A 14,862-nucleotide genomic window follows, 5' to 3' on the forward strand; every position below is an offset into this window, starting at 1 on the left:
GATAGCCACCTTTAAAATAACAAGCAGATAGAATCGAGGCCTCTGATCCGAAGGTGCCCCTCCATATTTTAAAATGGCTGTTGTACTATGGAGTGGTCAGCGGCACTGAGAGACATAGACATTGGATTAATCAAATTCAAAATTTGAAAGCTAAACCCACAAACTGTTTTCCAAATGCTGCATTTTGCAGTGAACTATGTCACAAACTTGTGCAGGTACTGATATGGTCGGTGTACGTGCAGGTTAGATGAGATAACAAGATTTTTGGGGTCCACAGCGCTGACAAAGGACACAATTAAGACATGCAGTGGGGCCACACAGACTCCAAACAAAATGGCACGCCAGCTCATAGAAGCATTCAATGTTCATCTTATATAGAGCCACAAATACCATAAAAAGAAGGTACAATTACGCTACAGTATTACAGGGTAGGAGATGAGCAAGTTAATACTGCACTATAGGAAGAGTTTAAAAGGGACGCAAGTCCAAGGCAAGAGAACACTAACTTGAGTAAAAATAAAATGGCTGTTGATGTAAAACTACAACAAGTAATCACACTGGAGGGTACTAAGGACAAAAGCAGCAGCATGCGCAAATAACAAAATCAACCGTCCAAATCTAGCTGATTACACATGGAGGTCAGGGTTGAGTTGGCTAACTCACTTGAGCACTTCTCAAGCACTACATTCTCACCACAAATCACTTCCATGTCTGGGAGTCTTTGCCCCAATTTGTCTCTGTGAGTACGGGCAGGAGTGGCCATTGCCACCCCATTCTAGAACTCACATCAGGGCCTGTGGTTGTCTTTGAGGGTCCCCTAGGCTCACCACTTTTCCAAATGCTACCTGTCTTACACCAACTCTTGCAGGATGCCATTAATTTTAAGGTCAAGGGGCTAAACCTTAGTCCACACTAACAGAGATAAGTGTGACAGCACCATTTTAGTTTTAAGTGTTTTCCGTACACAGTAGCATTTTCTAAAAGTTTCTCACATGTCAAAAGGTACAAACCTTGGCAGGAGTAGTTTGTTACGGAGTAAATGCAAGTTGAAATGCCGACAGCTCAAAGAAAACATACAACACCTAAAGAAAACACCAAACCGGACTTCTTCTAAAAGAAGAGGACAGCTTTTAAAGGTTACAAACAATTATAAAGTAGGCAATGCAATGGAAAATATAGCCTGAGAGTGCTGCCAAAATAAATCTAGTAACCTAGTCAAGTGTTTCAAGGTGCAATATCCTTAAGCTAATGCAGAAAAAATTTGAAATGACAATCCCATAGTGAAGATGAGATCACAAAGGCAATTAACATGGCAAAACTGAAGTCAGCTCCCAATCCATACTGCAAGGCAAAACCCGGCACTTTTATACTTACACAAGTTTTTGGAAAAGTTTGTCTTCAATAGCGGAATATGCCATTTAATTGTGGATGGAAGGCCAAAAGAAATTTTAAAAATAAATAAATAACTAAAAAAGGATGAATTTTTCAAATGTATCCATGGTAGTGAGCACTATTAAATAAATAAAAGTGCCAAAGTGATTCTTCAGATATGATGCCATAGGTTCCCAATGAGCCATCTACATGAGGGTTCCAGAAAGAACCTTTATTTCAGGCTCCATAAATAAGCAGATGAATACGGATTTGTGAAGTACCACTGGGTAAAAGACCTATTGCTGCATACAATGGCATGAGTTTTCTTGATCTGCTGTATGCTGCGATAGCCTACACATTATAAACCTTTCCAAAGCCAAAGAACCAACTTTATATGCAGAGATGCCTTTCCAAAACAAAACTGTCCAATAGTTCTATGAGGAACCACAAAATCCAGTAAAGTGCCATTACAAAAAAGTTACTTTTCAGAGTGGGGAACAAGTGTAAAAACTGACTTCCCACAATACACCTCATTCTGTCCAAAGGATTGATTCCATATGCGGTTTTGCTCTGCTGATTTACAACTCCATGGATCTGGGTTTAAATCCATCCCTGGATATGCCAGTCTAATGTGGTTTCCTCTCATGTGCCCAAAACAGCCTAGTTAGGTTAATCCCCTTCTTTACACTGGTTTAACGTGACCAAGCCCTGCAGTTGACATACAAACCGCTGTATACAAACTTAGTTCCTGCCACAAATGGTTGTATGGATGCTTTGGGCCTCATTTTCCAAATAGAAACCCCAGGAAGGGCTCCTCCTCCACCTTTCACCTCTCAGGTTTTTCTCATTGCCCATTCCAGCCTTTTCTATTTGTGCGTAGCCCCAAGCTGCCAAAGGCAACTATGGCACATAATCTATAAAGTACTCAGATTGGAGTGATCACTCCAGGTTTCCAGATGAGATTTCTTTCGGCTAGTCACTGGGGTGGAACTGTCTGATGACTCCTCACCACAACAGACAACCATCCAGTTCTGCTGATTGGGATACATTTTTAACATTACAGTAGGTTAAAAAAATAGGCAACAAGAACAGGTTCCCCTGATCTCCAGTCATCATCCGTACAGCATTGTTGGTCAGCTGACTTAGTAAAGATCACCCTCAAGAATGCCATCATCAGGCCGTGTATAGTAACAGAATGCATGTAACATTTCTTGCACTTGTCTTCTTGTTAGAGGAGTCACTCAGGGGTTTTAATCCACAAAGGCTGCAGTGTCTGTTTTTGAAGTCTCCTTGTTTGTATGTCCAGTCACGTTACAAGAGGTTTCAGCCTCTGCATGGTTTAAGTTTCAAGATTAAGTGAAACCAGAGTGTTTTAAACCTCTTTGGAGCTATTGGATTAGCTGGATACAAGCTCTGAAGCCAACTGTTCTCTGGAGAACAGAATAGGATGTTTGGTTTGCTGCTTAAAGCCAGCACTGTCCATTCATGCCACAGACTGCCACGTTAGCTAATATCAGTTGAATCTACTTTGTGGAAAACTCCTCTACAAGTTTTCATGCCCCTGGTGTGGTAACAGCCCAAATACCACTTAAAGATGCACGACTACAACTGTACTTGGAGCCTCATCCTGCATGTGGCCGTTAAGTCCTGACTATCACCCATTCAACTAATAACCAAACCCAAGCATAGGATTTAATGCATCAGTGTGTAGGCCCATCTGTCTGTTCAAAAATGAAGTAAGCTACTGCTTTGCCCAGGCATCATCGTGTTGGTATCAGTGCTCACGTCATTCTGTGCATAAGCATCATTTGGAAAGTATGGAGCCATCTTTGTGTCTACTCACAGCTTTGTCCAGGTATCTCCTTGCTCTTTAGCACACTGAATTAATCTGCACCATTTCTGTAAGGGGCACGTTACTTTCGTAAGCAACAGAGCTCTGCCATCTCCTATAGATTACAGATTGTTTAGGGAGACAGTTCAACCTCCCTACAGTGGAACTCATTCTTAAACTTTGCTCACAGGAATGTGGCCATTGTAAACAATGTGTAGACTTGGAGGAAATCTTTTGTTATTAAGGTGGACCTGAACATGTCGAATTTCCTGATTGGGACAAATAAAGTATTTACTATCCATCTATCTCTTTATCTATCTAACCCAGATCTCTGGAGCCATGAGGCAGCAGCACAAATTAGTGTGCCATCATGCCATCAACTTACTGTTTGAAAAATATGCAAAATGTCACTTTTTGTTATTGGCAGAATGAATGAAAGTGAGCAGGATGGTAAGGGAAACTGTCAAGTCAAGCAACATTGAGAGGAAATGGCTTTTGTTCCCAGACTGAAGATCATTTCCCTTCACCACTAGGGCCTCTTCCTCCATTTTTATTTCATTATTGGTGTTAACTAACATAGTACTTCATGAGAAAGCAGAGGAGTTTGTCAATCAAGAATAAAGGATGGGGAGGCTTGTCCCATTCACCCCTTAATATCAGCAAATACTCTCAGTTAAAGTGAATCATGAAAACACTAGTTTTCAACGGTTTGCTTAGAAGCACACAAAGCCAGTAAATAATTATTAAAATACCCTGCATGGTACCTACATATTATTATTGGGTTCTTCTCTTCTTTCCAACAAGACAGTCTGTGCTATTGGTGGTCTCTGATGGAGTCTGAATGGCCACTGTTTACAGGTCATGATGATCAAGTCTGAACTTGCAGCTCCCATAATTTTCTTCTTTATTTTTGTCACCCATGTTTCTGCCATTCCCTCAAAAATAATGTAGACTCCCATCACATTATGACCAGCTATGAAGTCTTATGGGATAATGAAACAGTCTGCTGGAGTTACTGCCACTGTAGGAAAACATCCACAGTGAACTGGACTTTTTGCACCTTAGGGTGACTCCATTTTTGAGATATTAGGGGCTGATGGGGCTGTTGCCCTGAAGTGTTGGTCACTTACTTTTCCTTCAGGAGCACATGACTGAAGCCTTGCTGGCAGTACTCATATCCTAGGCACAAGAAAAGCCTGGCCTCTGTTAGGTGGTACTTCTGCATGGTCCATTCTTGGTAGAAGAGGAGAGAGAGGAAAAAACAACTGAGAAATGATGGGCTGAACTGGCGACTCATACTTTGGAATATGTTAGACGTCTCCAAAATCCATTAGGTAGGCAGAAGGCAGAAACAGAGATGCTGGACTATTTGTAAAGTAAACCCTGCCAGTTCTCAAATGGGGCAACTGCACAGGAGATGCAAAACCTAACAGCCATGGATTCTGTTTGAGATGGACACAGGTTGGTAATCACCTAGAAGTCCCTATGCTCATCCTTTTAAATTTTAAGAAATGTGTGTAACTGGCAAATCCACTACAGTATTATTGCATATGACAAAGGGGGTTAGAAGCAACCTATTGCGAGGAGGAGGTTAGGAGCACACGCTGATACAGCACATTGCCGCACCGACCACATGACAAACCAACTCAGGACCCCAGGTTAGGACCCGAGTGCAGCTATGCAATGGGTGACGCCTCAGCACCACACTAGTTCAGTTGCGGCGCCCTTCAAATTGCCAAAAGAGTAGCAATTTTGCTTTTAAATTGTTGAACTGTCACTCATGGCTCCAGTTTCCTCAAGGTGACTCAATATCATCTCTCTCTGTAGTTTTTAAGACCCCAGGAGGGTAGATGATCTCCCTTCCCTGACTGGTAAACTTAGGAGGTGCACGATCTCTGTTCTTTCCACTCAATTACACAGGGACGGCAAAGCGCACGGGTGGCCATTGGGCTCGGCCCTGCATAATTAAAGGAGAGTTAAACTGCCAGTAGCTCATCCTGAGTGCTCACGTCTCGTCTTACGGGGACTCAGACAGAACACAAAGCCCATCGAGGCATCCTGCAGTGCCACCCCATCCCTCCGAGCAAGCCAGGCATTGTCTCAGGCAGATATCCTGTGGCAAAAGGGGAAAGAAAATCCACAGACTAAACGTGACCTTGAAAACCTGACCCCTCTGGCTCTCGCGGACAGGCCTCTAGGATTACAGCTGGCACTTCACCCGCTCACAATGGCTTCTATTCAGCAGGCTCTTCCACAAGCAGAAGATTCTGCCTGTTCGGTAATCGACCATGCCAACAGAGTATCATAGTGAATTATTGAATGGCCAACGCGGAGGACAGAATTGCCCAGTGAACTGAAAAATTGGTTTTGTGTATAAAGACTTCAAGGATAAAGCTGAGGGACATGGAAGGCCAAGCCTTGCAGTCAAGAATCTTGCATAGGGGAGGGATGTATGCCACAACATAGCTGCATTGTGCCAGTGCTATCTGACATCAACAGACTATGAGAGCAGAGCAACTCTGCAGGGACTTCAAAGGCAGTTTAAAAAAAAAAAATGTTCACTTTATCAACATAAATCTACTTAAACAATCATCCACAGAATAAGATCTGGTCAAAAGGTCAAATGTGCCACCTTAAAGCAGAATGGTTATTCTTGCCATCTGTCACCCAGAGGTTGACAATTCTATACCGGCCACAAGGCTTAATGAAGTATCTTATCTTTCTGCAGGCCTAAGCTGGTTCTCATGCATCTCTTGCTGAATTTTAAATCACATATTCATCAGATCACTAGCACAGCATTTTTTCACTTAAGAAACATAGCAAAAGTTAGACCTCTTATATCATTGAAAGATGCTGAGAAATTAGTTCACGGTTTTGTTTTCAGTTGACTAGATTACTGTAACGCACTCCTCTCAGGACTACCCAAAAAAGACATAAATCGTTTGCAACTAGTGCAGAATGCAGCTGGTAGAATCCTAACTAGGAAAAGAAAATCCGAGCACATTTCTCCAGTTTTGATGTCCCTACACTGGTTACCTGTGTCATTCAGGATTGACTTTAAAATTCTGCTTATGGTTTATAAAGCCTTAAATAATCTCGCCCCATCTTATATATCGGAATGTCTGACACCTTATATTCCAAATTGCAACCTTAGATCTTCAAATGAGTGTCTCCTTAGAATTCCAAGAGCAAAACTTAAAAAAAGTGGTGAGGCGGCCTTCTGCTGTTATGCACCTAAAATCTGGAATAGCCTGCCAGTAGGAATTCGCCAGGCTAATACAGTGGAACACTTTAAAAAACTACTGAAAACACATTACTTTAACATGGCCTTCTCATAACTTCACTGTAATTTAATCCTGACACTCTGTATGTCCAATTCATTATAATAACTATTCATGGTGGCTCTAAAATCCGTACTAACCCCCACTCTCTCTTCTGTTTCTTTTTCCGGTGTCCTTTTAGCACCGTGATGTTCCAACAGTGATGGATTAAAAGCCAGAAGTCTGCATGACCATCGTCATCAAGTCCTTCTGTGAGAACGCTAACTACAAAGAGGACTATTTCATTTACAGTGGTGTGAAAAACTATTTGCCCCCTTCCTGATTTCTTATTCTTTTGCATGTTTGTCACACAAAATGTTTCTGATCATCAAACACATTTAACCATTAGTCAAATATAACACAAGTAAACACAAAATGCAGTTTTTAAATGATGTTTTTTATTATTTAGGGAGAAAAAAAATCCAAACCTACATGGCCCTGTGTGAAAAAGTAATTGCCCCCTTGTTAAAAAATAACCTAACTGTGGTGTATCACACCTGAGTTCAATTTCCGTAGCCACCCCCAGGCCTGATTACTGCCACACCTGTTTCAATCAAGAAATCACTTAAATAGGAGCTGCCTGACACAGAGAAGTAGACCAAAAGCACCTCAAAAGCTAGACATCATGCCAAGATCCAAAGAAATTCAGGAACAAATGAGAACAGAAGTAATTGAGATCTATCAGTCTGGTAAAGGTTATAAAGCCATTTCTAAAGCTTTGGGACTCCAGCGAACCACAGTGAGAGCCATTATCCACAAATGGCAAAAACATGGAACAGTGGTGAACCTTCCCAGGAGTGGCCGGCCGACCAAAATTACCCAAAGAGCGCAGAAGACGACTCATCCGAGAGGTCACAAAAGACCCCAGGACAACGTCTAAAGAACTGCAGGCCTCACTTGCCTCAATTAAGGTCAGTGTTCACGACTCCACCATAAGAAAGAGACTGGGCAAAAACGGCCTGCATGGCAGATGTCCAAGACGCAAACCACTGTTAAGCAAAAAGAACATTAGGGCTCGTCTCAATTTTGCTAAGAAACATCTCAATGATTGCCAAGACTTTTGGGAAAATACCTTGTGGACTGATGAGACAAAAGTTGAACTTTTTGGAAGGCAAATGTCCCGTTACATCTGGCGTAAAAGGAACACAGCATTTCAGAAAAAGAACATCATACCAACAGTAAAATATGGTGGTGGTAGTGTGATGGTCTGGGGTTGTTTTGCTGCTTCATGACCTGGAAGGCTTGCTGTGATAGATGGAACCATGAATTCTACTGTCTACCAAAAAATCCTGAAGGAGAATGTCCGGCCATCTGTTCGTCAACTCAAGCTGAAGCGATCTTGGGTGCTGCAACAGGACAATGACCCAAAACACACCAGCAAATCCACCTCTGAATGGCTGAAGAAAAACAAAATGAAGACTTTGGAGTGGCCTAGTCAAAGTCCTGACCTGAATCCAATTGAGATGCTATGGCATGACCTTAAAAAGGCGGTTCATGCTAGAAAACCCTCAAATAAAGCTGAATTACAACAATTTTGCAAAGATGAGTGGGCCAAAATTTCTCCAGAGCGCTGTAAAAGACTCATTGCAAGTTATTGCAAACGCTTGATTGCAGTTATTGCTGCTAAGGGTGGCCCAACCAGTTATTAGGTTCAGGGGGCAATTACTTTTTCACACAGGGCCACGTAGGTTTGGATTTTTTTTTCTCCCTAAATAATAAAAACCACCATTTACAAACTGCATTTTGTGTTTACTTGTGTTATATTTGACTAATGGTTAAATGTGTTTGATGATCAGAAACATTTTGCGTGACAAACATGCAAAAGAATAAGAAATCAGAAAGGGGGCAAATAGTTTTTCACACCACTGTATGTTAGGTAGAATGCCCAGAGGTGACTGGGCGGTCTTGTGGCCTGGAACCCCTGCAGATTTTATTTTTTTCTCCAGCCGTCTGGAGTTTTTTTTTTTTTCTGTCCCCCCTGGCCATCGGACCTTACTCTTATTCTATGTTAACTATCCATCCATTTTCCAACCCGCTGAATCCGAACACAGGGTCACGGGGGTCTGCTGGAGCCAATCCCAGCCAACACAGGGCACAAGGCAGGAACCAATCCTGGGCAGGGTGCCAACTCACCGCAGCTATGTTAACTAATGTTGTCTTATTTTAATTTCTTACTTTGTCTTTTATTTTTCTTTTCTTCATTATGTAAAGCACTTTGAGACACTTTTTTATATGAAAATGTGCTATATAAATAAATGTTGTTGTTGTTGAAATGCTGGTGCTCTGTGGGCACTGCCAGGGAGGCTTCTAAAGTGGGAAATACCAAGCACAAAAGACGAACACTTGTGGCCTGCCCATACGTAATACAGTGCCTGCCAGCACAGGTTAGGAGCTATGTATTTGTATGCATGACAGCCACTTTCCACGTAAAAAGAGCTCACAGTAAGCCCTGTCGTGTTTTCCTCTGGATTCCCCTCAGAGGCCTCCTAGCCATGCTTAGCGCTGCCCTTGTGTGCTACGTGAAACAGGCTTAAGTATATTGTTGTGAGCAAATCGCACCATTCAGCCTGCTGAGCCTGTAAATCCCCTGACAAATTGATGCAAACCTTGCAGCCACAGGGCAGAGGGGTAAGCTCACCAGTGCCGCACCTTGTCCCAGCTTGCACCTGGCTTGACCCTCACAACACCCCCCATTTAAAGTGTATAAGCTCTTAGCTGTAAAGTAAGGGGAAGACATCATTTTGCTTCTTTGTCATCACCACCCTGCTGGGGTACTTAAGAATTTCCAAAACAGCCCTGCTCTGGCACTTTTGATGCTTTCAACCACCAAAGCATGCTTCATTCTCCAACCGACTACATGAAGATCTGGATTAAAGGTTTAAAGCCTTCATGCCATCTCTCAAAAAACTGCCAGTGCAGGCTTGTGGAAAGCAAGATGCACAACAGAAAAGGGCATGCCATAGCCAATGCCCATCTGGAACCGCTTACGGGGGTGCGCCAATCAAACTGTGCCACCCACAAAGCAAGGATTAGAAACTAACAGAGCACGTCCATCAAACTATCGCTCCAATTTTAAAGGTTTTGGAACTGACCTGGCTGTGCCAATCAAATGTCCACCTTCAAAACTGTTTCACTGCTAACCTGTCTGTGCAAATGAAAGCGTGTGAAAACAAACCCACTTGTGCCAGTTAGCTACAACCCAAGAGTTCCACTATCCTGCCAGTACTAATTAAAATATAACCTAGTTGAAGCGTCTCACAGCTAACATGCATGTTCCAAATTAAGCTGTGCTTCCTAGTTCAACTAAACTACCCGAGTCAATCAGACTGGACCAAAGGTTATGGATTTCACAAACACTTATATTTGCCACCTTCAAATCAAGTTCATCTAGGCTGCCTATGCCAATCAAAAGGTCATACCCCCACATCAGGGTTAAGAATCTCTGCCTACACAGATCTTCTGCCAAAGAGCTGGCGATGACAAGAGGATTTCCAGTATTGTAAAACCCCACAATAAGAGTGTTAGGATTTCACCATTCAGACTGGGTCCTAGTAACGGTCATTCACCTCCCAGCGCATCTCAGGCCTTTAAGAAGCTACGTGAAAATGATCATCCATCTTCCTGGTATGTACTAAAAAGAGAAACATGCTGTATCTATCTGTAATGGGAGTGAGCGCTATTTGGGGGTTGAGGAACATTAGTGTGTCTTAGCTACCACTTGGTTTTCCTGTCAGGCTTCATTTTGACATTCAAACAGTTGTGTGGGCCTATGACTCTGCAGTCCTGGCACTCAATCTATATCACCAAAGAAGCACATCAGTGAAGCATATTGCAATAAATAAGCTTCAAGATGCTTGCATGTGATTGAGCTCTCATTTGGAGAAATAATCGCATTCATTCTAGTGTATGGTGCAGCTAGTTTTTTATTCAAACCAAGATATAACCATAGTTCTGCAGTGGGACTTACTCCTTTATTACTTCAACAGTACTGTTACACTTAAAATATTTTACAAATGAGGAGACCATTCAGTCAATCATGTCTGTTTGGCCAGCTAACTGTCTAATACTCTTTAATTTTTTTTTGGTTTGTACAACACCCTTTCAATGAAAAGATTCCTAATGTAGACATCTACAAATATGACAACAGCAAAGACTTAAACCTTATAAAATTCACATACATAGCTGTACAGTACAGTACAACTGGATAAAACAAATTTTAAAGTCTGAAGAAAACTGTTATCTAGCTCCCCTTTTTTAAAAGTGTCTGCCCCAGTGGCTTCAAGTGCATAATTTACTCTTTAACTGAATGAATCCTACTGGACCTATTTTAATCAATGCCATGTACAATTCTGAATAACCAAACTATTTCCCAACTCACCTTTTCAACTGAGGACTGAGGACTACAGCAGTTGGGCCTCCTTAAACCATCATAGCAGTGGGTTACTCTTCTCTTTAGAAGGGTGGCCTTTCTGCTTCTCCCTTGTCCCTATTATTTATTAGACAGCATCCTGTCATTTTGCTTGCAGAAAGTGGCCACTTTCCAATGACTTTCTTGGTCATACATGCACTAAGTACAACTCATGTCCGCTACAGCTTACTAAGTTGTGCACTGGCACTGGTCAGGGGCCTCATGCATAACGTCGTGTGTAGAATTCGCACTATAACATGACGTAAGCACAAAAGCCGAAATGTGCTTACACACAGAAAAATCCAGATGCAGGAATCTGTGCGTTGGCCAACTTCCGCATTCTTCCGCTACATGAATCCCGCTCAGCGTGGAAATAAATGCACGTGCACGTGCCTGCTGTCCCACCCCAACTCCTCCCAGAATTACGCCTCTTTGAATGTGCAAATCAATATAAATAGCCCTTAAGCCCAGCGTTCTATGAAAAGGCAATGGCAAAAGTACATGGAAAAATAGAAGAATTTCAGCGAACACCAAATGGAGGCAAAGAAAAACGTACTATTTGTTGGTTTAAACAGTTATATAAGCAACAAAAGGAAGTTGATCAAGTGACATAGCGTGTCGGAGAAACTCGAAAGCTCAAGTTCACAAAGTCGCACAGTGCCCGAAATAAAAAAGAAGTTGTCACATATCAAAGTCGGCATGAAAAGGCGACTCATAGCCCACCGTCTGAGTGTCATATGAAAGCTTATTAGGGTACAGTGAAAAAAAAGGCACACAGTGTGAAAAAAGCACAAAATGTCAACTTTAATCTCAAAATTTCCACTGTAATCACGTAGTTTATTTTGTCATTAAAGTAGAACATCATAAACTTCATCTTAAAATCGTTTAATTTACTAGTTTCTCAAATCCCATCGTAACTAAAGTAGCACGTTAAATGCTTTATTTTGTATTTGATCTTACTGTATATGTGCTCTATGTGCCTGAATCACTACGTGCTCTTCCTCCGACAGGACACAGAATCCATTATGTTCGTAATATTACAGCTCTCTGAATAATTAAACTACTGAGAAGTATACGTGATATCATTTTCATGATGATATGAGTTAAAGCATGTTATTAAACATGGGAACACGGTGGTGCAGTGATTGTTCATGTCTTACAGCAAGATGTGCTGCGCCATGCGTGACCTTCAATGAAATGCTTTATTACAGAAGTACTGTCTTTTTCAAACGTACTAACCCCCAATTCCTGTCCTTACTTTTCTTTTTCCAAATACCCAATCGCCACACAATCAGCTCTGTAATAGACGTTAAGCCATCTGTAAGCTTAGAACGCCGATTCTTCAAAACTTTTAAGGAACATCGAAATATCTTTGTAATGTTTAATTATTCTATCCATCTATCCTTCCAGTGTCACGTCAGCCACAGCAAGAATACAGCGCGAGGGAGGAAAAAACCGTGAATGGAGCTCAAGTTTTATCTGCATAATACAGTATAATCAACATATTTTGCTGCATTTCATCTTAAAAATGATATCATCCTCATATGTAAATACACGCTTTATAAAGTAGCTCAGGTTGTGCAATATTATAACTGTATCATAAGTACAATTACCTCACGGTAACTTGCAAGTACAAACAGTTCTACATGGAGCACTTGAGCCGCCGTCGTGGATGTGGATCTAAGAAAGGGTAACCACACAGGAACAGTAGCACTGCTTTGATGCTTGGTGCCGCCAGTTTGCAAAACCTAACGGAGAACTTGCGTACGACAGGGTATGAGGTACCGTGGAAAAGTGCATGGCTTTACGCCAAGTGTAGGTTTTATACATCGCGATTTGAACGTGGAAACGTTCTTACGCAACATTTCTGTGCGTATGCACCATTTATACATGAGGCCCCAGCTCACTAAAGCAGAGCCATGCCAATGCTATAATTGCTGCACTTAGCCTGGCATACCTGCATCCTGGGCTCTTAACACAGTTACCTTGTATGAACCAATTCTAATCACATCTGGCCTTTTGAATGCCAACACTGAAAAGAGAAGCCATCCAAAATTCCAAACACAAGAGACACTCACTTTTTATCTGAGAGCCACACCAATTGGGGTGGGGGGGGGGGGGAATTACCCTTTTCATTTCTCAGACCTCTCCCTGAGTTCTTGTGAGAAATGTGGTGGAGCCTTTCAGCAATGAGGAACAGTAGCCAGAAAAAGTTCAAAGGACTCTCTGCTTTGTTTGGTTGGTATTTGGGCTGAGCCAAGTGGTGGGATGGCAATCAAAGAAAGTGAGCAATAATGAGTCAGGAGAAGTGGGAGGACAAAACAGGATGAGTAGAGATAAAAATGTACAAAGCAAGGACAAGGACAAGACATGGAGGCAGCAAGGTACTGAATGAGTGTTCCTGGAGCGTCTCATGTGCCATCCCTATCAAAACAGCGGCCCAACTCCCCCACGATTTATAAAGAGAACATTAGCACAGACATGGCCTTGCAATGCTGTGAGTTTATCAGAATTAGACCTTATGGAAAAGGAAAAGCCAATAAAAAAATGTAGTGCTTAATAGCAAATACTGAAATTATGAAGATAAGCACATTAATTACCGTTAGTGTAAGAAAACAAGTTTGGATCCAGCAAAGTGGCTTCGGAGTACAGCAAAATTTTTGATTTCAAATCTTGGCCGCCTCACATTATCAGTCTGAATGAGGTCTTCCTGGGCTTTGATGAACCTAGAAGCAGTAACAAATGCAGAGGATTTTTAAAAAATCTTCTCTGTACCTACTGTGCCAGTTTAATAAGCTGCTAGAAAGTGGACTTCCTCCACAAATTACGATATCCTGATGTGGCCAGTATATCACTGAACAAACACTGCTTCCTGCACCACCCTTTTGCCGATATATCCACCATTAAGTGCTTCATAAGTTTTAAACTGAACGGTTGTTGACATAAATCTTATTTTTTCAGTTCAAGTACTACATGGATACACTTAATGTTTAGAATTCAACTGACAACATTGTGGAATAAAGTCCAGTACTTGAATATTATACAGGCAGTGTGGCCAGGTGATCAATATGTTGTAGTAGGTTTTCTGCCTGCCAGCACTGTGTGGACCCGACTTAAGATTAACGCTGGTAGACAACAGACCTGACCCTGGGAAGCACTGCCAACCCATAGTGCTCATCTGTTACATATGTTCAGAGGAGACATCACTCTCTAGCTTTGTTACAGACAAACCCAAGTTGGAATTTATAAAAAGGAACAAAGTTTCTTCACTTTGTTTCGCATCCACACCCACCCAACTTATTTTACAATGCTATTATGTAGAGCAATGGGCCCCCTCACTACTGTGTAGTTCTTTTTTTTTTTTTTTTTAAAATAATAGTGACACATAAGGGATATTGACAAAGTTGTCATTTTAAAGGTAACTATATTTAACATTTCTTGAAGAACAGCTTTATGTAAGCCAAATTGCAGCTGATGAATTGAATGGAGCAAGTAGTTTTTATTAGAAACGGCAATGATTTATCTACTACTCCATCAGGCTAACAGTACTAAGCTGCAGGCGAGTACAAACACGTCCACAGGTGGAGTTCCCCGGAGTTATCGAAGTCCGGACTACGATGACTGTAACAAAGTGAAGGTGTGTGTCACAGATGGAACACCAAAATGAACCAATCAGGCACAGATTAACACATTTTGGCTTGTGCTGTTAACCTCAGACAGTCCAGTCCATCTCTAACCTGCCTTTCTTAAGTAAAATTCTAGAGAAGGCAGTCATTATACAGTTAAATGAGCACCTCAATAAACATGCTATTCTTGATAAATTTCAGTCAGGTTTTAGAACAAAATACAGCACAGAAACTGCACTCGTTAAAGTAGTAAATGACTTGCGGGTAAATGCAGACAGAGGCCATTTATCTGTTCTCATCCTCTTA

The 14,862-nt window shown here is 41.7% G+C and overlaps 1 protein-coding gene across 1 annotated transcript in view; it reads right to left on the bottom strand.

Moving 5' to 3' along the window:
* The window catches only part of gnb1l (guanine nucleotide binding protein (G protein), beta polypeptide 1-like), an 89,215-nt gene extending 74,576 nt beyond the window's left edge, over window positions 1-14,639 (bottom strand). Inside the window, exon 1 of the mRNA XM_051921121.1 lies at window positions 13,058-14,639. The gene's annotated coding sequence lies outside the window, so the exon portion shown is untranslated. The remainder of the gene's footprint in view (window positions 1-13,057) is intronic.
* Window positions 14,640-14,862: the final 223 nt, after the last annotated feature.

This window comes from Erpetoichthys calabaricus, chromosome 18 (assembly GCF_900747795.2).
Source record: "Erpetoichthys calabaricus chromosome 18, fErpCal1.3, whole genome shotgun sequence".
NCBI classification, from domain to species: domain Eukaryota; kingdom Metazoa; phylum Chordata; class Cladistia; order Polypteriformes; family Polypteridae; genus Erpetoichthys; species Erpetoichthys calabaricus.